The sequence below is a fragment of the Apteryx mantelli genome, chromosome 5 (assembly GCF_036417845.1).
Source record: "Apteryx mantelli isolate bAptMan1 chromosome 5, bAptMan1.hap1, whole genome shotgun sequence".
NCBI classification, from domain to species: domain Eukaryota; kingdom Metazoa; phylum Chordata; class Aves; order Apterygiformes; family Apterygidae; genus Apteryx; species Apteryx mantelli.
The window spans coordinates 73069275-73092188 of record NC_089982.1 but is presented as its reverse complement, the minus strand read 5'-3'; the positions used below and the strand labels follow the sequence as shown (position 1 = coordinate 73092188).

The 22914-nt window shown below is 36.4% G+C and overlaps 1 protein-coding gene and 1 long non-coding RNA gene across 6 annotated transcripts in view; both read left to right on the top strand.

Moving 5' to 3' along the window:
• Positions 1-22914, top strand: part of STX18 (syntaxin 18) — a 70470-nt gene that overhangs the window by 5088 nt on the left and 42468 nt on the right. The window lies entirely within an intron of this gene.
• On the top strand, positions 6181-10390 carry LOC106498716 (uncharacterized). The gene is made up of 4 exons (XR_001295024.2): positions 6181-6253; positions 7573-7615; positions 8246-8291; positions 10346-10390. It is a non-coding gene; the product is annotated as an uncharacterized lncRNA (long non-coding RNA).

The following is a 22914-nucleotide window of genomic DNA, read 5'->3' as shown; positions in this document are numbered from 1 at the left end:
GAAGGTTTTATGAAAAGCTTAAAAAAATGATGTGCTAGAGCATAAATTCTTCAAAAGTAATACCAGACATATCTGAAAATATATCCATGAGAATGGAAAATTTGAAAGGTTAAATGTTTCTGGGCCTTTAAATGCAAAATTTCAGAATGATCAAATATGTATGTTTGAAGCTGTTGAACACATAAGGATGCCAGATTCATAAGGCTACAACATCTGCTATTCATATAACTTCTGTGTATGGATTCTATAGGATGATTAACTGATTAAAAAAAAAAAATTGGTACGATAGGCCAATATTCACATCAAGAATATGTTTGGCTGCTCTGTACAAATATTTAATGAGGAGGGAAAAAACCCACATAGGGCTTGCCTCCTAGTTCTTGTGAAAGCTGCAGCAAATGACATTGAATATGAATTTTGAACAAAGATTTTAATTACAAGGCCACCTGACTTTCATAGTATATTGCTGTGGCTACAAATAGTTTGCGATTGTCCTGTTGTAGTGGTGGCTTTTTTTTAACTTGCATTGAGTAAAACAGCCTTTTTATGTATGTCTACAGAAGTCCAGCTGGTGTCTCATTGTTTGAATTCAGCCCAAAGGATAATTCAAAATAGCATTGCTATTAGAAGCCTTTCTATTAGAAGAGAGAGAGCACTGAGTTTGGTCTCTGGTTGCAAACATGTATGTTTTGCAGTCTGGTATTTACAGTATCGTTGTTGGAGGAGGAGGTAGGTCTGATGTCCTGTATATGGTATTTGCAGTGGCTAAGTATTTACCACTGTCACTGCATTAATACAGCCTAGAAAACTATGGGGAATCCCCAAACTAGTAACTGATCCCCCAAACTGATAATATTGGACCACCTTGAATAGCATGTCATGATTATTGACATAGCACGATGAAAAGTGAATGGCTTTAAACATATGTTCTTTCTGATCCCTTTCGGACTATCTTGAATTATTTGAAGAGAAACCAAGAACAAAAAATTTAGACACAGTAATTATGTAATGTACTTGGTTAGAATATATAATCAGCATCCAGTGCAAGGCACAAATAGAAAAACACAAGTCTGCGCTTTCACTGAAAAATTTCTAGAGGTTTACCAATCAAAAGTTTGGAAAACATTAGCTAATTAGAGCTAAATTTCAAACAAAGAATTCCTCATGCTTAATACCATTTTAGTATCATAAGAAAGAAGAGTTGGCTTGCAAATTGGGAAGTCCAGAGGCTCTTCCACTGCCTAACTTTGGGGATATAGTAGCTTCAATGGTAAGCAGGTAGCTTCGATGTTCCGCCTCAGCTACCCAGTCTGTTGATGCAGATAATAACACCATCCGTTTCATATCGCAGGGTCATGGTGAGGGGTAGTTAGTGCTTGGATACTGTTCTAATAGTAAAAGGTATATGAAAATACTTATGCTAAGTATTAAACATTTTATTGGAATATGAAATTAATTATTACACCGTCTGTTCTGAGTCAGTTTCAGGTTGGTGGTTGCAGAATATATCAAATTACATCTAAGTTTTTTAAAAGGCCAAGAAATATCTGAAATACTAAAAACAGAGGAGGAAAAACTGGTGTCAGCTAGCCTGAAACAGCAAATAACACAGATAAATGTTTGTAGTCAACCCCAGCTACATCAATATTTAATTTCAATTTACGTTTGAGAAGGAGATTGCCAAGTGAAACTCAGAACTATTATGTTCTCTTGCCAGGGGAATCAAAATTTCAGTATTAGTTGCCTGCATGTAATTGCTCAGAATTTTTTGATTATGTAGGCATGTTTAATAACACATCAGTATTTATCAGAAAACACTATCAACTTCCACTTAACTTCTGCAGTGTTTTTTTCAGTTGGAAGTGTCAGTTAAAAATCAAAATGTTATTAAAGTGAGCTGGTTATAGGATGGGACATGTATTTGCCAGATCTAGACTAGATCTGAATGGGGTCCAGTCCTGAAAACTTCCATTTCTGAAAGTAATAACTTTAAAGTACATGGCAAAACACAGCCTGTAAGTCAAAGACTGTATGTTCATGCAGTGCATTACTTCTGTTGTGATTGAATGGATGATACTAACCAGTGCTATGAGGGAAATGACCAAAAATGCTTAAAAAGGTGTGCTTTAATTTTTTTTTAATATTTTTTGGTACTCAAGCAGATTAAATAATTCTAAACTGATTTACTAATGTTAGTTTATATGGTATTTTTGACTCTAATGATTACATAAGAATAACTCCCATAAGACATATAGTGCTCTTGGTATAGCCAATCATAGTCTTTATTAGAAATTAATGACTATGCCAAATTTTGGACAGCCAGTGATTTTTCAGTTCACTTCTTAACTTTTAATGAGAGGTAAGTTCTAATACACTTGGGCCATAGCTGAGATCATTAGACCTAATTCTGATTTCCCCCCTCATACAATTATGAACAGTCACTTTTTTCTCCAAGTTCACTGATGGTGCTGCCTTTTGTACTTCATACAAAAGCACACACACGTTTCCTCCCCCATTTTGTGAGTAGGGTGTGTTATTCTGAATTGTATTTTTTTTCAAATGGGTAGATATGGTGTAGTGTTTTCTAATATTTCAGATTTATCTCTCTCCCCTTGCAAATCGTGGTTAATGTTAGTTTTGTGTTATGAACATCTATTGTTTTTTACCTCTCATTTCCTTCATTCTTCTTAGAGAAGAAATTTAGCTGGAGATATGGAAGGCAAATAAGTTGATAATTTTAATTAGGAGAGGAGAAACATAAAAGACAGAGTAAGGAAATCGCAGAGGTTTTTTTGTTGTTGTTGTTGGGTTTTTTTTTTGTTGTTTTTTTACAGTTTTTGGAGAGGAATGGAAAGCTGACCTTGTTTAATGCTATGGGATTAAATATCAAGTCACTAATGTTCCCCATGTGATGCTTCTGTTTTTAGCAAAACTGACATCAGTAACAGCGGTGAGGATATAGGCTGGCCTTGGAGAAGGAGTAATGAACCCACCAAAGTTCTGGGAACTTCTGAAATGTCTGTACAAATTCAGCTCTCCCCCCCACCCCCCACCCTGGTTGTTTGTTTTAAGTAAATTCTTAACTCCATGGGAATTATTTTCAGAATACAGATTGAACGACGGGATTGAAAGCTAGCTTGGGAGACAGTTTTCCTTAGTTGCGCATTATTTTTGTTATTTTGACTGGCTGGAACTCATGCAGTGCTGAGGAGTCCAAAAGTATTCTGAGGCTGCGGTTTGTATTTGGAGGCAAGAGCTCTTCTGCCTTCGTCCTCCCTCACCCCCTCGCGGGGCCTGGGTGGCTGAGGCAGTTCTTTCCTGACATGCAGTTGCTGGAGGAACTGTTACTACTTGGAGCTGGTATAAACTCTTTCCAGCCTGTAGTTGTCTGTTGACGCCTCCTGTGAGCTGCTGATTTCACATCTTGTTGCAAGTAAGGATAAGCTTAATAGAAGTTTGTAGTGCATATGGAAGTAGAAGAAATCTGAAGTTTGTCATATGTGGCCTCCTTCTTTTCTCAAACATCGGTTCCACTTGCATGGCATCTGAAGAAGGAAAAGGAGAGTTAGGGGCAGGGTGGCAGGTTCTTGGGGATCTGAAAGGCTGAAACGATACAGAAGAATGATGACAAAGACAACAGAAAGTGAGCAGGCTGAGTGTGAAGAAAATAAAATAGGTTGAGAAAGAAACAATTTAACACATGAGGATAGAAATATGGATGTAAAAAGAAGAGTGGGGAAAAAAAAGGAAAAAATGTAGAGGATGATGGAATACATCTAAAATAGGATAGAAAGCAGGAAGGGAAATGGAAGAAGAGCAAGAATGAAACTTATTACTCTTAGGTTAGTGAATTTAATTGATGCAGTTATGCTTTTTACTGCTTCCCTGATTTCTTTAGCAAAGTTTGTAGAACAAAAAGAGCTTGTTATTTTGAGATAAACGAATATTGCTGGAAGTCTTGGGCTCTTTATTTACAGAATCACAGAATGGTTGAGGTTGGAAGGGACCTCTGGAGATCATCTAGTCCAACCCCCCTGCTCAAGCAGGGTCACCTAGAGCACGTTGCACAGGATTGCGTCCAGGCGTGTTCTGAATATCTCCAGAGAAGGAGACTCCACAACCTCTCTGGGCAACCTGTTCCAGTGCTCTGTCACCCTCACAGTGAAAAAATATTTCCTCATGTTCAGATGGAAGTGTCTGTGTTTCAGTTTGTGCCCATTGCCTCGTGTCCTGTTGCTCTGCACCACTGAAAAGAGTCTGGTCCCATCCTCTCGACACCCTCCCTTCAGATACTTGTACACATTGATAAGATCTCCTCTCAGCCTTCTCTTCTCCAAGCTAAACAGGCCCAGCTCGCTCAGTCTTTCCTCATAAGAGAGATGCTCCAGTCCCCTAATCATCTTTGTAGCCCTTCGCTGCACTCGCTCCAGTAGTGCCACATCCCTCTTGTACTGGGGAGCCCAGAACTGGACGCAGTACTCCAGATGTGGCCTCAGCAGGGCTGAGTAGAGGGGGAGAATCACCTCCCTCGACCTGCTGGCAACACTCTTCCTGATGCACCCCAGGAGACCATTGGCCTTCTTGGCCACAAGGGCACATTGCTGCCTCATGCTTAACTTGGTGTCCACCAGCACTCCCAGGTCCTTCTTGGCAGAGCTGCTTTCCAGCAGGTCAACCCCCAACCTGTAGTCAACCCCCAACCTTTATGTACTTTTTTAACTATGATCTCATTTTTGGGACAGAAGTAAATTTAAATTTAAGCAGACCCAAAAGAATATCAGTGTGGTTCCTTAGAGAAGTAACTGTTGGGATTTATTTTTCCATATACTAGCAAGGAGGACAAAACTAAGGAAACTAAGGCGCATTTCCCTGAAAGCTAGTAATTTTAAGATTCTCATTCCCCTCCTCCTTCTCTTCTTTTAAATGGGACAAATTTGGTGGATAGTAGCACACAGAAGAACTTACTGTGACTTTTCCTAACGTACTGCAGTTGTCATTTTCTGTGTGCATAGTGTATCCTGCTTGTTACGTTAAGTAGAGGGGAATGTTCTTTTTATTTAGGATGTTTGAAGAATACTAATTCTGTTCGTATCTGCCAAATCCAGACTTGGACTAGAGTTTTCCCCCCTATGACAGTTAGCTAACAATTTCTGAGCCATCACAGAGGTTAACTTTTTTTGAACTCTGTGATGCATTAAAATATTAACAAAACGGGGAGATACTGTAATTTAGGATACTAGCTATGGTTATACTTTTGTCATCAGCAGAAAAGATGTTTAAGCCCTCTTAATCTCGGGTGTTTCAAAGCTTAAACAGTTTGAGACTGCACACACAAATTGGTAACAAGTCGTTGCTTTCAACGAGTAGTACTGAGGCTGTTGTCTTTTTGGTGCTGGTCTGGACTGGTTTCAGTCATCCTGATCAGTTACTGCTGTAATGCTGAGCTGCTTCCTAGTGATTTTTGATAATGAGTGGATTAATGTTTTAGGTGCTTTGCCATAGATGAAAGGATATAAATTTTCAATAAAAGGTCAGGTAATTGTATGCTCTGCCTTGGAAACTTCAGACCATTATGCTTGAAAATATTCTTCAGGCTGGAGAGTATTAAAGCCTGGAATGATAGCTTCAGCAGTTAAAGCAATTAAAGGGTGAAAATTGGGGATAGGAATTGTTGGCAACAATTTTGGGAAAATGTTCTTTAATGTCTAAAATATTACAGTTTAATATAATTGCATAGAATTTTAAATTGTGGATACTTTATTGAAAACGTAGGTTTCCCGGCTTCAGGGTGGTGTGGCAAAGCCTTTTGTCTGCCAGCAATGACACTTTATGGCTGTCAGATGCCAACTTTGAGGTATTTCTGTTGTCCCCTCTTGTCCTTTCATTCTGACTCAGCCTCCTTCCCCTTGACAGAGGGCAGTGAGAGCAATACAGAAATATGGACATACTGAAGCTGCTCAGATTTAAACCTGCTCCATTTTCACAGATAGTCTTGTACTTTTTTTTTTTTTAACAGATACAGTTAAATCTAATTCATCTTCCTTCCCATCTTCCCTTTCCCATTATTAATAGATTGCCTGCTTGACACTTTCTACCAGGTATTTCCTTTTTTGGTTGACTTTTAAACTGTTTTGGATGTGGTCATAATCTTACTGGTTCTCCATTGACTTTCATTTCTGTAGTACAGAAGGCAACTGACTGAGCCGGCCCACTTTGCTGGGCTGCATGCCACAGAACCGGGTTTCCAGGGAAGGTTGGTAGTGGTTTTGTGTGGAAATCCAGAAAGTCTAAGGCTATGTTGGTCTCCGATTGAAAATAAGAGAAGGGGTGTTGTTTTGCGACTTGCTAAAAATGAAATTCTAATGTGATTATTAGAATTCTAATATAGAGTAGTATTCTAATTAGAATTTGAATATGGTCATTTAATTTTTTTTATGGAGAAGTCTTTGAAAAATTTTAAGTCCTCAGATATTTAGTACAGGAGAGATTGAATGATATCTTACTTTAGAAAATCAGAAATAATCTAATGCTTGACTTCTTGGGATTTCTGTGCATGTAACGGAGGGGCTTAGAACAGAGAGGCCGGTTTGTGCGGCAGAGCACCAAGCGTGCTGTGGGGCGCCCGCAAATCTGGCTTCCCGGCAGCACGTGCCAGGCAGCCGCGAGGCGCTGGGAGTCCTCGGACAGCCTCGGAGGAGCAGAGGGCTGACTAAAGGAATGGGAAGACACGGGAGTTTGTCAGCAACTTGGTAAAATCAAGGTGTTCTACAGAACATTTGTGTTTTGGTTGGGAAAAACATACTTTTTGAAATAATCCTGAGTAGTTCTAGTAGTATTGTATCATCTGCTGGTTTCAGTTTGACACATGTAAAATACGGACATAACTGCATCATGGATTTTGTATTTCTCTTGCATATTTTCAGGTGGTGAGGGTGGTCTTACAAAGTAGAAACAATTTTGAATTTCCAGGCTTTTTGATATTTCTCTTCTTTAAGGAAATTCAAACTTTCTTTTCAAATGTCATTTTTTTCCCCCTACCTTAACTCCCATTTACTTTTTTTTTTTTTTTTTTTTTCTCTCCTTCCCTTTACACTTGCTCTTTCCTGAAGAAGAAACAAAACAGTGTGAGCTGCAGAGGAATATACTGCTGAGCCTTATGACACTTTATGTATAACATAAGGGATGTTATACATTATATCTGTCTTTTACATAACTAATTCACTTACATTAAAAGTAAACCATAATAGCAAACTGACATGTGAAAGACAAACATGTAATGGTGATGAAAACCATTTAATGATTAGTGGGGAAACAAATATTTATTGAAAATAAAAACCATGTCTAAAGGCTCTAATGCTGACTTTTGGAAACATTACCATGTTGTGGTATTTGCAGTGCCGTATGTCCTGTACAGTAGATATTATTTAAAATTGCTTGGGAACTGGAGCTTGCGATTGTGAGCTTGGAATGTCCTGCAGATAATTAAGTTGTGGTCAGCCTTTAAAAAAGTAAAAAGTTCTCGAACTATGATTTTATAAACATGCTACAATAACATTTCTTTATATTTAACAGTTTCTTATAGAAAGTTGATACTCTCACAAGGCATTGATTAAAGGTAAAACATCAAGAAAGAAAAAATATTAAATTAAAACTTCACTTAAGATGTTGTGACAGTTGGCTTGTAATATTAAACAGATGTGCGTGTTCTTGGGATAGTCTTCTTTTAGAACTTAGCTGTATACCCGTTTTCAAATAACAGCTACAAATTTTTGATTAATTTAAAACTTTCCTTTCTTCAGTTGTCTTTGTTATGTATTTTTTTCTTTGGGTTGATTAAGCTGGATAGTGTGATAGATACTGTATTTTCTGTTGTGTTGTTGAAGGGAAAGCATTTCTCTATGTAGACTTAAACTGAAGCACAGCTAATTCAACTATATAAAAGATTTATTATGTGTATGTGAAGATTCTTGGGCCTGATATTACTTTTGCATGTATGAGAAGGGAATTTATTGGTTCTTGTCATGGGTATGATAGAGTATAATTTGGCCTCCTTGGCTTATAGTAAATATTGCACATAGGAGTCAATATCAAAATAGTGAAGCTTATACTTTTAAAACATGTAAGTTTAACGTAATGTGGAGGGGATTATCAAGTAAAGGAAAAGAGTATAGCACTATCAAAATGACAGAATATTGCGTTTAATTCTGATGCTAACCTTTTTCAAAACTATAATAATTTTTTTCAGGGGAGAGCTACAAAAATGATCTGAAGTCTGGAAAATCTTCTTTGTGGTGAGAAGTATAAGCTCATCCTATTTAGCTAGGGGGTATGGTCACAAGAGGAAATCTCTGATTGTCCATGGATTTTTATAGAAAAGCAAAAACAAGACACAGTGCTGAAAAAAGTATGAATTTGTTGTGGTATGATTTAATTGACCCTTGATTTGGTAGATTCTCCATCACTTGAAATCTCTAAGTCACGTGCAAATATTCTAAAAGTATTCAATTCAACAAGTAATGCAGGAGTTAATGCGCAGGGATGGCTGAGGAATTCCTTTTTACATGTGGGACACAGCTCCAGAGCAAAGCAAAGAATTGGATACTGGTTTCCCAAATCCCTGACTACTGCTCTGGTGACCTGTGACTCTGATCAGTCTGACCTTAGACTTTGTGAATGTATGAATATTCTGCCTTTGTTTTTAATAATAAATGAACTTAGGGGAAACAATGTGTTGAAGTATTGCTAAAACAAAATAGCCATATTAAATTTAATAGGGCATTTAATCTAGTTATCTACTACTGAAGTTACTGCAAAGTAAGCAACCTCTTTTTTATATAATTTTTTCTTCTGATTTATTCTTCACAAATTTCAGAGGATGTATGGATGTGTAAAGATGGTTAAAGGAATTCATTTTTAAAAGAACGAAGGAAGCATTAACCTATGTGAGGTGTTAAGTGATTAAATAGTACCCCTTCATTGCCCTAGTTTGCATACCAACTGAGTTTCATCATATGTATTGGATAGCTACTTTTGTTGTTGTATGTTTTTTGATTTGCGTAAAGACACCATGATATGCCGTAAAGTAAGTGAGACCGGCTTATTGTAAAAATACACTTTATTTCTCTTAATGAAATTGTTTCCACTTCCTAAGATTTTTAGCTCACTCTGAAATCCATTGGAGTATAGATGGGAAATGCTTAGAACTCAGATGCTGTATTCTGTGTTGCGCATATAGCCATCATATGTAAAGGAACATAAAGAAAATACAGGAAAGTGCATCTAAGAGATAATATGTAAAGGGAAGGAAAAAAGCAAAAAGTTTTGAAGAATTAGTCAGTTTGACTAAAATGTGGCCTAGCATAAATATCATACATGTTTCTGTGTTATGGCATACAGAACACATGGAGCTGTGGTCTGACTGTGACTTTAGCATCATTTGGCAATTTATTGTCCCTGTCCTGGAAAATTACAGTAGTTTTAGGAGTGGTTTGTGGGTTCACACAATACACTTGAAGTACTTAGTATAATTTTCTTTAGTAGGGAAAATAAAACAAGTAATTTTTTAAAGGAAATTTTTTACTTACAATGAATGAATGAAACGTGGCCTTTTTTATATAGCTCTTAAAATAAGAAACTATCCTTATATGTTAAGTATATGCAATATATGTAAATTGTAATCCAGAATATTTTCCCCATTATAAAGAAGTACATGTAAAAGCATCCATTAAAGATATAGGAAGGAATATAATACAAATATTACATGGAATTTAACTTTTGAGTAAATTTGCCTGCTTGTTTTCGGTGCTAACAAGAGTCACTAGTTTACTTCAAGGACCAACTTTTGATTTGGCTATGAGTGGTTGTTATTGATCTAAGAGCAATTATTACAAAAAATCATTATCATTCTTTTGCAGGCATTTTATGGATTGAATTATTTTGAACAAGTTGATTTGTATCAATTAGTTCTTAAAATATAGAGATAAGTTTTCTTTATTCGATGAGGCTTGTAAGTTGTAGTGAGAATTCCATACAGTTTTCTGGTGATAGGCAAAATCTTCTGTCAGTGCAGATATATGAATAACTCTGTTTTTACTTTATGAAGCATCTTGCTGCTAGAGCTTTTGTGGTAATTGGCCCTGACTTCAGGACTTGGCCCTTACTGGGAAGACTTTGAAATATGACAAACAAAATGCTAATCATGTGAAATTATATGAGATGAATGGCCACGCTCTTAAGTCTCTTTCATTAGCAAACTTGGAGACGGAGGGGGATTACATTAACATATTTGTTATGATCCTCGTTACCAGTGCTTAAATGCTAAATCTCTCATGGTACAACTCTATAGGTGTCTGATCCTACAAAGACGGCAGTTTGACTGAGGATATTCCCAGTGAGGTATTGTCATTGCTGAAACACAGATTTATCTTTTCACAAAGATACTCTTATTTGAATTCAGCCTTCTGCATAGCAAGTTGTTTGGAAGTAAAAAAAAGTTTCCTGCATCTTTTGAGGCTATGAGCTGAACTGTTATAGAGCCTTCTGACTGAATGGTACGCTCTCTGCTTTACACTGCTATTACAGTAGCTCGGAGAGTCTCGAACTGAGAGCAGGGCTAGGTCATCTTTGCTGAGCACTTAAGCTTGTAACTAACCAGACATTCAAAGAGGTAGGGGAAGATTTGGGATGAAGTCCTGGTTGCCCTGAAATAAGTTGCAAAGTTATGGTTGATTTGACTGAAGATAAGATTTCACAAAAAATTCTTAGCAGAGTAAAAGTTTAATGTTCATTGTTTGTTCCACATTATATCTTGTGAGGATGAAGGCTCCAAAAAGATACTACTAGTAGTCTTCTAAAGTTCTTTTTTTAGGCCTCTTTTTAGTAAGGTGCATGCTTCGCTTTTTTTTTTTTTTTTTTTTTTTACAAATCTAAAAGTGAACTGAAGTCATTGGGACTATTCATATGTTATTGAATTGAGTCCTAAGAGAGAATTCTCATAAATTTCTGACAAATGGGACAGAATTATGAGTAAAGGCATTACTAATTTAATTGAGTTATTTATTCATACTTTCAAAGATATTCTTCACCCTAAAACAAAACAATTCTAAGAATATTTATGTATAATAAACTTGGGTAAAACTTGCAGGTTTTCAAAAAAAGTGCATTTTTGAAAATATGTAAGAGTTGTAGCAATTAACCTACATGCACATTTATAATTCTAGAAAATGGACAGCTTATTACATTCAAAGACTGGATCTGATAGACCCAAATTGCTTAAAACATCAGTTATTGAAGATATCCCCCTGGGAATTTGAGAAACCATTTAACAGATGAAAGTACATTTTGAAAAGTTTGACCTTACAGGCAATCATAAAATGAATCAAAACAGCTCTTTCCTCCCCTGAAATGTACAGAGCCCATCTGTATCTAATCCAGTAATTATAGACTGAGTTCAATTACCTTTTCAAACTTGGAGCAGACTGGAGACTAGGCAGTGAACAAACATAGGGTTTTGTCTAGACCTCAATTGACCACAGTCTAAAACTTGAATTTATATCTAATTTTATTTTTAGTTTCGTTTGATAGTTCTTAAAGGATTTATTTTGCTACCTAGTTGCCAGATCATTAAAGTTCTTGCTTCTTGACTTGGTGTTTACTGCTACATTTTTAGCTCAGTGAAGTTAATAAATGACACCAAGTCCTAAGAGTTTACTGGGTAAAGCATTTTAAATGTGACAAAATTTTGGTTACTCAGCTGTTTTGATTCTTTCGCTTTAATATCGCTGCAATCAAATTATGAAAGAGTCTGAACAAAATTATATAATTTATAGTCTGTGCTCACGTCGATGTATTTGATGTCCAGATTAAAAAAAACCTTTTGGTGTTGTTTTGCTCTTTTAGAAAAGTGAACCCCAAACCTACCAGGCCATAATTTTGCCAGTAGTTGACATTGATTAGAAACTGCCAAAAATGTATTTTCAGCTCATTTATTTATTTATTTCAATTGGAGCAAAAAGACTGTCCATTCAGCCATATACGTTTGTCGAAGAATACATACACAACTACAAGGGGTGTGTGGGTGGGGGTGTGTACGATCCCACAAAATATATAAAACACGCTACAATATACTTGTCTTTGAGAAATATGCTGTGCTGTCTTCACTGTATTATACAATAGTAATACTGCCAACATGACCTTCTGGTTCCTTATGGGATAGTTTATATGCAACCTTAACTCGAAAAGCATTCTTTGCAATAAAGCTGTGTTGTTTGCAGAGAAAATTGTTGAGCTGCGCAGAAACTGCCCATAGCAAGGAAGACTTTTGTTGCTAAAATAGCACATTTCCTATTTCTTTGGTAGCAGTAGAGGAACAATGATTAGGGGCAGAATAAACACTGTATTTTTAACATACAGTTGTGCAGTATGCTTTTTCTGGAATTATGTCTCTTGGCAAATAAAGGCTATGATAATTGATGCATCTAATTTAACTTACTGATTCATAATAGTAATAAGTATTGTGTAGCGGTTGCTGTAATTAGTTAAGAATGCAGTTGAGGATGACTTCCAAGTCAAGACGTATTTAGCAAATAAGACATACTGTTCCAATGAATAATAAGCTTGCTGTGACAACCTTTGATGTTTAATTAGCTTTCCTTGTAGTACTTTAGAAAAAAAATGATAGAATGAAATGTTACATAACTGTAAAACTTAGATGCCTAAGAGATTGCATGTGATTATCCTGAATGTATTTTGTCTCTATATTTTATAAGCATGGGAAAAGTTCTCTAATATTTTTCTTCTGTGGTGTGTAGTAATTTTCTGGATGAATGATAATATTCTGATAAGATAATAAGAGATATATCTGATTATTTTCATAATCATAACTTTAAAGCAAAATTTATAATAATATATGATGAAAAAACATGTAGCAGTTTTATCAGCCTGTTACTGAGGGGGAAAAAAGATTGCCCTACACCCAGAAGCCAGGAAATCCCTACTTCAATTCCAGTCCTTTGTCAAAATCCTATTTAAAGAAGCACTGAGAACCTGTTGTTTTCTCCCTTTAGCTCCACATTAGGAGCTGAGATGACCTTGCAGCCGTTAATAATGGCGAACATCATGATCTGTTGTACAATCATATTTTTACTGGTAGGTGTATCATGTAAGATAGAAACATGTTATCTGAAAAAAATAAACTCTTATAAGCCCCCCAACACTTTTGTTTCCTGTTTACCATAATAGCTATAATGAATAAACCATTCAGCTGAAAATTCTAGTAAACTTTATACTAGCTTTCAGCATATCACCAGGTTTCATAATTGAAAGTAAGTCCATTTAATATTAAATATCAATTTTTGATTTTGTAATTTATTTAATAAAATTGTGTTATAGCTTCATAGCAGTTAGAATAAGACTACTACATCCCTGATGCTGAATCTGTTACTTCATTTCATTTTATAGAACTTCAGTGTTGGACAACATTTCAGAAACTAAAGCTTTTTAGACCCAAAGCTACATGTTCTGAAAGTAAACAAAGGCAATGTCTTTCAATCTGTAGGTTACCTGCAATGATAAGTCTAGATTTTGCACTGTGTCCACTCTGATCTAGGTAATTTTAATTCTAAGATGTGGCAATACTCCTCTTCCCACCCTAAATGCTAAGGCTCCTAACAATTAGTAATCATTTTAGTGAAATAGTAATACCTGTTACAGTTGACCAAAAAAAAAAAAGTTACAGTAAAAATGGGAAAATGATCTCTTCACTGTGTAGTGCACAGTCTCTCTCAAAATTTTTTCATGACCTTGTCATCTCTGTATTTGTCCCAAATCGGGGTTGGTGGTATGATTCCACCTCCTTGCTCATTAGCACACTTTTTTTTCTTTTGTGCATGATGCAGTGAAGTACAGAATTTTGAATAGGATGTCGCGTTCAGTTAATGCTGCCTAAGAGACATTCTGCCATGTGTGTTCCATATAGTATGTATTTGTAATGTAAGCATAAGGAATGTAAGAGAAAACCAGTCAATATTACTTTTTAAAAAGTAACACTTTGACAGTGTAATGGAAAGGAGGATTTCTGAAGTGAAAGTATTTGTCCTTCGTGCTTCAGTGGAAATTTTTCAAACCAGATTACTTAAATCAGTTCCTATGATTACATATATATTCTCTGTATCTGAACTGAGGATGCAAGATTAGGTGGCAAGCATGCATCTTTTATTTAATTGCCTTCATTCATGTAAACATGTTTTTAAAATTATTTTATTTTCCTTGTAGTATCATTTTGAACTCTAAAGGGAATATTGAGTAAATTGCAATCTCTGGACTGTACTTTGGTAAAAATACTGTCTTTTCAGGAGTCATCCCATTCTTTCCCATTTCCTTCACTTACAAAGAGCAGCTTCTTTTTGCCCTCATTTGTTCATTCCAACTCTTATTTTTTCCAGTTGTGTGCTTTGATTTCTGGCTCTGTTTGCTGTATTTTGTCATAGCTCTTTGTTCTGTCGCAATCCGTCCTTAACAATTCTTGTGTCACGATATTCTTAATGTGGTATTTTCTTGGCTCTCATTCCATTTGATTTCTTTGTCACTGTCTTTGTTTCCTGATTTCCTGTCAGCACATATCACAGAACTAAGAGTTGCTTGTTTATTTGAATGGTAAGAAAATTTTAGGTGCAGGAAAGGTAAGTTGGTTGCCCACAGTTATCTAGTCAATAGTTCTGCTTTCTTTATGCAGCAGAAGGCAGATTTATTGTTTTGTTGTCTAATTTTTGTTATCTAATTTGTCCTAGAGAAACTATAAGTAAAATAAAGGACAGTTTGTCCAAGTGAAGATCTAATCTATGTAAATTATTTTTCCTTTCTTGTCATTTGTTCTCATCTTGCTTCTATTTCTCGGATTTTGCTTTTTGACTTTTTCCTTTGTTTGGCCTCATTCACAGTATTAATAATGGCTACTGATTAAGTAATAAAAAGCTGCATATGTTTTGTTAAAGCTATGCTTTTTTATTTGGTCAAATGCAAATTCCTTAAATCAGTTTAAATGTGAGAAGCTAGAGTTAGCAAAACTTCATAGTCAGGGTTAGGCTAAGCTGATGCAGTGCAACTATACCATTGAAAACAAAGTTACAGTTATAACTTTCAATATAGACAAGGTTTTTTTTTTTCCTTCTCTGTCTTTTCTCTCTTTAATCATTTTTTGCCTGTCTTTCTGTTCCATGCTTATTGCTGCTCTAGTCCTGTCAGACAAACACTTGAGTTGCTTATCACAGAAATAGCGTTTGAATCATTATTAAATGGACTGAAGAACATTCGGGACAAATGAAAAATGAATAATATCTTCAGACTGCTTTGATATCGTGGCTTTTTCTTGCTATGCAAGATGCAGCTATGTAGTGCATTCAACGATATGCTTTTCTATTGATATAATACTAGAGATGAAGGCATTTGCAATTGGCTGGTTGTATTTCAGTGTGTGTTTCTGGGGAGGGGGAAGGATAATTTTGGGGTGCTTTGATTCTAATGCTGATCAGCTGGGAAGTAGAACATGCTGTTAAAGACTTCAGGTCATGTGAGCCCTTTCTCTGCTAGTATGTGTACATACACGTATTGAGAGAGAGCATTTTGTTTAGGCTATTTTGAAGACTTTCACTTACTGATCCTTCTTGAAGAAGAATATTTTACATCTTAGTAAATTTCTTTATCAGTTTTGGGGTTTTATTTCTTTCCCCCCTATTATTTGTTCTTTGCTTCATTGCCCTAAAGGGTCCCCATTCTTGGGTATTTCTAAGTGCATGCTAGCTCTTCCTGTGTCTTGTGTTTGCACTGAAAACATGATTATTATTTTAGCCAAGATATATCTTGCACTTTTTTGCTTTTTCCTAGCTTTTTTTAATCTCAGTCCATGCCCTTCTGCTGCAGTTTTTTATCTCCTCCCTTGTCCCTTCAATTCTTCCCTCTTCTTCCCTACCTTCAATTTTCAGTATTGCCCTTACTTTTTCACCTCTATGCCACAGTAAACTTATCAACTGTCTTTCCACCTACTCTTATCCATCTTTCCATCTACACCTCTGCAGGCCTTTACCATACTTTATCTTGACCAGTCTGCTTATGTTAAGTTCACCTCCCACTGTTCAGCTCTAATATTTTTACTTTTGATTCACAGTATTTTGGATTTCAGTAGCACTTTAAAATTTTCATCTTAAATTTACTGTTGAGGTAGATCTGCAATAGAGAGGTACATTATATTTGCTTTTCTCTCCACCTAAATACCCCATACCCGTGCACGGACAGAATGCTGAGATACCGATTAAATGTACTTCAGTAATGCAGAACAGAACTATGGAGGAGCAATATGAGAGCTGTAAATCCAGTGTCTGTAAACCAAATAAAAATTGGCAAAGGTAGCACCACTGTCCTTGACACACAAGACTGCCCACAGAGTTTGTGTAAAAGTTGTAAAACATTGATGTCACAAAATACAATAGCATTTTACTCTACCCTTGAGTGAAGATTGTATGTGAAACTCTATCCGTCTTTACGATAGATATTCCCATTTCTGCATATTCATATCTGTTGAGATACAAGTATTTTCTATCCAGTTGTTCTTGTTACTTTCTTCCCCTCCGAAAGTATATGTCAACTGTAACAAAACCTGGACAATCTAGTTGTTATGACAGAATGATATAGAAAAATATTGATTTCTTTACTACATAAAAATTGGCAAGACACGATGAAATTGCTTGATGGCCATTTAATCTTACAAAAATCTTTTCAGTAATCCTTACGGCCTCACCTATAATCTCTTACACAGTTTGTACATATTTGCTTGTTGACATGTTATCATTCTGGTTATTTGATGGTTTCTCCTTGCCCTACACATTGCCTACAACAATGGCATATGTAGATTAGCATAAAGTTGTGGAAAGTAAGGCCTCTCTGAAAACTATAACACGTTCTTGAAACATTGGTTGTGCCACAAGTTGTTGTATAAAAACTGTGATGTTGCTCACAAAGCACATCTTTAAAAATTGGGAGGAAAGTAATTGCTTTTTTGATTTTTCTCCAGCAGATCTCTTCGAGTAAAATCAAAACACAAATTCATTTTGCAACACAGTGTTTTAGTAGATTTTGTCTTCTGAAGGTCTTCTGATATATAAGAGTTTAGAGAACAGGAATTACCCCTTTCCTCCGACTGTGGGTTAACATGCTCTTATCTGAGCATGCGTAGTTAGGTGCTGAATACCCAGAGTCTGCGCCCACTGCAGAGTGCTCACAAGCACATATCTGCCAATGTATATGTGTGTGTGTATAACCACCTTGTTTCCTAAGGTTGTTTCACAAGAGACTGCATGCTTGGTTTTTCTGGTTTGTATTTATAGTCACTTAGTAATTTCAGAATGAAAACTGTGTTGCTTTATTCAGTAGCCATGAAGATAACTTAGTAGTTTATAGCCCTTTCTTCTTGGAAGCTTCTTTGCAATTATTATTATTATTGTTGACTAAAACCTCTGCCTCAACACCGCAGTATAAGGTTGTGGTATGTCTTAGTGCACATGTTGCTTACTTTTATTTCAGCCAACCCCTTTCTTTCCTCCTCATGTTCTTCTGTGCTAAGTTTTTTGCCTTTGTTTTTTGGGATTTGTTTCTGTTTTCTTTCCTTATTTGGACTTTGTGTGTGTTCTTTTCTTTGGATTCATAACCTTAAAAAGCTACCTGCTAGTATAAGTTATGAGTTCTTATGAGTTTGGAGGCTCAGTAAAGATAGACATAGTGCTTTCCTAGTTGAATAATGTGTTGCAAGAAGAGGCAGCTTATTAAACAGGTGAGTTAGCTTGGACACAGGAATGGATTGTTGAATTTTCATATTTTGAGGTGTGTTACTGGTTTGCTGTATGGCCTTAAAAAGTTCACTTCTTTGAGTCTCTTCTTTCCCCTTTGTCTAACATCCAAGCTTTTGTATGTCCATGTGGGGCTTAGGATGACCTTTGAGTTTGACTGAGTGTCCTAGATCATTCCCCTTATAAACCGGGGGAAAAGGAGGGGGATCAGAAGCTTTTATCTCCCATATTAGCATTGGTTAGGATAATGCATATTCATGTGTTGCATTACACAGTTGCTTAGCTCCCCCCAATCAGATCAGAGTTTCGTCTTCTCCTGACTAATAATAATGATTTTGCAAGAGTAAGCATCAACTTGGGCCAGTGTGCTACAGGCCCTAAATGTGTGTAATTTTGACATGTTTTTGGCATTGCTGCTAAGGAGTGTTGCTAGATAAAGAGAGATTTATGAAAACCTCTGTGAGGTGCTGATAAGAGGAACGTGTGGTAAGTTAAGAGTCATTGGGTTATGGGTGCAGCTGGAAGAACTGGACATTTTTCCTGGGAACGTGTGTGTGTAAGGGGGGGAAGGGAGGGTAAGAAGAACATGCAATGTACTTTTGGTGCAAGACAGGAGAAAGTTACTTTGCCAGGAAAAGTCACATGCATTACTGTTTGAGATTTTGGAGGGAGATCTTGTTAAAATATTGGCAATGTATCATTGCATTACCTTTTGTTTTCTTGACAGTAAAAGTTAAAACTGCTGTGAGTAATACTTTGGTTTCTGGCTGTGAATTAAGAGCCAGGTTCCAGTTTTGCTCAAATGAGGTGCTACAGGGGATCTATGGACAAAAGTATTTGGAGGAAACCAGTAACACAACAGATTATAGTCTGGTTAGATTGCTAGGTGCATCCAAGAACCAGTCATACATTTGGATAGAGAATGGCTTTATTTTATGTTTTGGTAATGAGATATTACTCTTTAAAATCAAAACTTCTGTAACTGTTGCCCTTTCATGTTGTATACTTCCTTCTTTAAAGGACCTCCAGGCAAGGAGTGATGCCATTCTGGAAAAACTTTTCTCTCTCACAGACAAAGAAAAAAAATTCTGAAGTTGGAATAAAGTTTTTTTTTAAATTATGGGGAACTTATATTTAAGCAGCAGATATCTAAACAACTTGCTGGGTTTTTTTTAACTGGAAAGCTAGAAAGTGAGTCAGCCAGTGTAGAGGGGGTTCCTGATGACTTCAGAATTGTTACTTTAGTTTATGGACAGTTACTGTACTTTCAGAAATTTCTGGCTTTTAAAAAGCTTAATTTTCTTTCTTTCTTTCTCTTTTTCAGTTACATATCCATTCATTGTGTAGTAGAGAATAGTTGGTTTTAGAGTATAGTAAGTTTTCCAGTCACAAATAAGGTTGAAATTACTTTTTCTCATATGTCCTGTTAATTTCCTATTCATATGATTAAAGCAGGCTCAGGAAAAGCTAGCATGTGCAAGTCATACGCTAGCTAGAAGCGCCACAATGGTAGGCTATCATAGTACCTGTAGAAATTAGACACAGAAGTGGTCTGTTAAACCTTTTTGCTGAGGATTGCCTTCTCCTGTATATTTTTCACAATTCTATTAGATATATGGGGCTGTTACTACTTTCTAGAGGAAACAATTTCAGTCTATTGCGGTATGAAAATTTTTCTAGGCTTTGGGCTATGATTTTTTTTCTTTTTTTCTGATTTTATATTGTGAAGCATATCTATGTTGCCTCTTGTGAACCTGGTCAGGATTTTTTCCTACTTATTGAAAGTACAGTAGATACTAGTGCTCCCTTAGTTCTTTTTTAACTGAGCTATAAATATTTAATTATTTTAACCTTGACATTTTGTATTATCACTGTCTTTGTGAGTCTGCAGATTGCTGCAATGTTTCATGCAACCTTGTAAATACTCTTATTCCATAGTAAACACTTTTATTGTTGTTGTTGTTTTGGGTTTTTTTGACCATACTGTGATTTCAGAGCTATGCTGACATAAAAATGTTTTCCAGCTTGTGGTTATTTCTTCTCTGTCATTCCTGAACTCGTTATATGAAAACTCATAAAAAAAGTTTGTGCTGTCTTCTTGTTGGCCTCACAGTGCCATAGTAGTTTCTCATGATTGCTTTTTATCATTAAAAATGTTTCTTGCATTTAATTTCAGCTTCTTTAATGACTTTTTTCTTACTGATTGACATCCATCTTGAGTAAAATTAAAATACACAGGAATCTGAATGCTTTGTTCAAATTGGTTGAGTGAGTATGATTAAGTTGAAAGAAGTAGCCCATCAAGTAAAATCTTACGACTGCGTACAAAGCTGTCTGTTGAATTAAAAAAACAGAAACCCGACTTTCATTTGCAATAGCAGTGTTCTGATTTTCATTAAATAAATTATGTTTTCCTCTATTTTGTTTAAACTCAAGATTAATTTCTATGGTTACAGGGGATATAAATCTCTAGATTGCTTTTAAAAGGGATTGTTTATTCAGAACGGGGTTGACAGCCTCTCCTTAAGAGAAGCTATTACTTATTTTCTGAAGTTTAAATGCTTTAAAAAATATTTGTAATGATACCCCAAAGGCATCATAAAAATGTAAAATAATTATACTCGAAAATAACCAAAATTACAGGAAATAGACATTTAAAAAATCTTACTGAGACTCATGGCTTAGAGGGGGGAGAAAATAGTGTCTTAATTCACAACTAAATTCTTGTCAAGAGTTTCTGCTTTTACTGATTAAAAATACACTTTTGAATTGGCAGCATTACTCACATGTGAAAGAATAACATTGATTTCCCGTTTTAATTACGGCTAGAACTGATCTTACTGCCCCGAATGCTGAAAGCGCTTCCTTGGGAGAAACTTCTGCATGACTATCTGCTGCAATTCCCTCCAGGAGAAATTGCTGTCGTCCCCCCTCCCTTTCCTCCCCTCACTTTTTTTTTTTTTTTGGATAGGCTGAAACAGTTGCCAGATATCCCTGTCAGAATTCATCTTTAAAGTGGGAAAAAAAAATAAAATTCTGGTGAACAAATGAAGGGGTCCAGAGACATTTTTCTGTGCCATGTTATGCTTTTCCACATGGAGCTAATACTCATTTGGTTGTTACCTTCATAGAAATAAGGCAGGGTGGTGTTCTCTCCGGGAAGAGATTTTTCTCAGACGTTATGGCTGGATTTCGATTGTGTCAGATAGAAGTAGTGGGAACAAAGTAAGGTGCCTCCGTCCTCAGTGAGGATTTCAAGCCACCTTGTGCTTCGATAAACCTTTGGCCCTTGCTATCGAGTTGAGAACCTGTCAGAGTTTGCCTTAACGGCCGTTTAAAAGGCACTTCTGTCGCCTGCAAAGGGGGTGGGTGGGGGGAACAGCGACAGGAACAGACCTGACAGTCTCTGTCAGGCTGACTCTCTCTTGCTGTCCCTGTCCGGTACGTTTGTATGTCCTATTTATGGTTTTGCTGTTGTGCTTTTCCTCACCTCAGTTGAGCCAAAATTGTCGCTGTTTTAGGGGCTGGTGGAAAGGAGTTATTTCCCCCAGGGATGAAGAAGGGTTTTTTGTTTGGTAGGGTTTTTTTCCATTTGATGTGAGACAGCATAGAAGAAAGATGCGATTGCCTGATTTATAGACTTTGTGCAGGTTTAGCTAAGATCTGAACAACCTCCAGCAGTGCTTCCCTTGTTGCCTACTTAAGGAGTTAGGGTGACCAGGCAGCCCGGTAGGCTCCTGAGATTTAGGAGAGAGGAATCCAGGTCTTGGAATTTCCTGTCATATTGTGCAGGGAGCCCAAAGCCCTCTTCTTAATTTTTCTGCTGATATTGTAAAGAACTTGCTAGGATCAAAATCTTTACACGAAGATCTCTGCACAAAACTTTTCATGTACAGAATTATCTTCTTTTCCAGCACATCTACTTATTCACTGTTGCCCATGATCTGTACATGTTTTTTAGGTAAGGCCTCATAACCTTCTCATCTCAGACTGCACATTTTCTTTGTCCAGTCCTTTTGGTGATTTAATGGAGAAGAAATTGATTGTTTGACACAAATGATAAAGCAAAAGTACCAAAAAAATGTTACATCTGCATAATAAATGGGAGCTATTGAAATGCAATGAAAGGATTTTTGTACTACGAACAGTATTGTATTGATGATGGAAATCCAGAAAAATACTTGAACGTTGACACAAAATGATGCTGAAACCCCAGAGCTGTGTTTGACAAATTGGTGGGATTTTGAGACAGAGCAAGTGCTGCGTCACTTAGGTGCTGCGTCACTGTATGGGTGTTTCAGTGTAAATACACTGCAAGCGTAGAGTTCGCATGGAAATGGCCTGAAAGCAAAGCGTGGAACTAAAGAAAGATACCAAATAGTATCACTGGTGTCCTCAGAACAGCCAGCACCATGGGTTCATATTTTTGGAATAGAGTGATGTGTAATGTCTGATAAGGTGCTTGGCTTGTACCTGGGTTGTTGCCTAATGAGTTTAAAAAGCTGAAATACTTTCATTATTCAGAATGGTGAATCTAGCAGTAAAAATCCTGCAGGACAGTATAATGAGAGAAATTGCAGTTATACTGACCATGTACTTTTGAACAGACTGATAAAGTATGTGATAAAGTATAGTTAGTATAACAATTAGCAAAGTTTCAGGGGCCTGCTAGTCTTTTTGCAGTGGCATAAAGACTGACCATTTTGAGTTGGTGGTTGTTTTCTTTTTTAACACACACTAAGAACTACATTGTAATAGTCTTATATTCCAAAGATGCCTTATAATTAGAGATTTGTTTCAATATAAAATATCATGGGCTAAAAGCCACTAGATTAATCCATTCTTAAAAGTTAAATGTTCTTCTTTCAGATGGTCTTGTCTCATGGTCCCGTGCTTCCGTTTGACACCATGTGTTACACGCACCCTATAGCCAACTAACTGGTCTTACGGTTTTGAGTTACAGTTCTACTTTTATTGAAATTAATGCTTGAAAACGTATATCAAATTCAGGGGGAACAAATGGCTGCCTCAGTGTTTTCGTATGTAAGGATCTGATTCTACCATGACTTAAGCGGAGGGG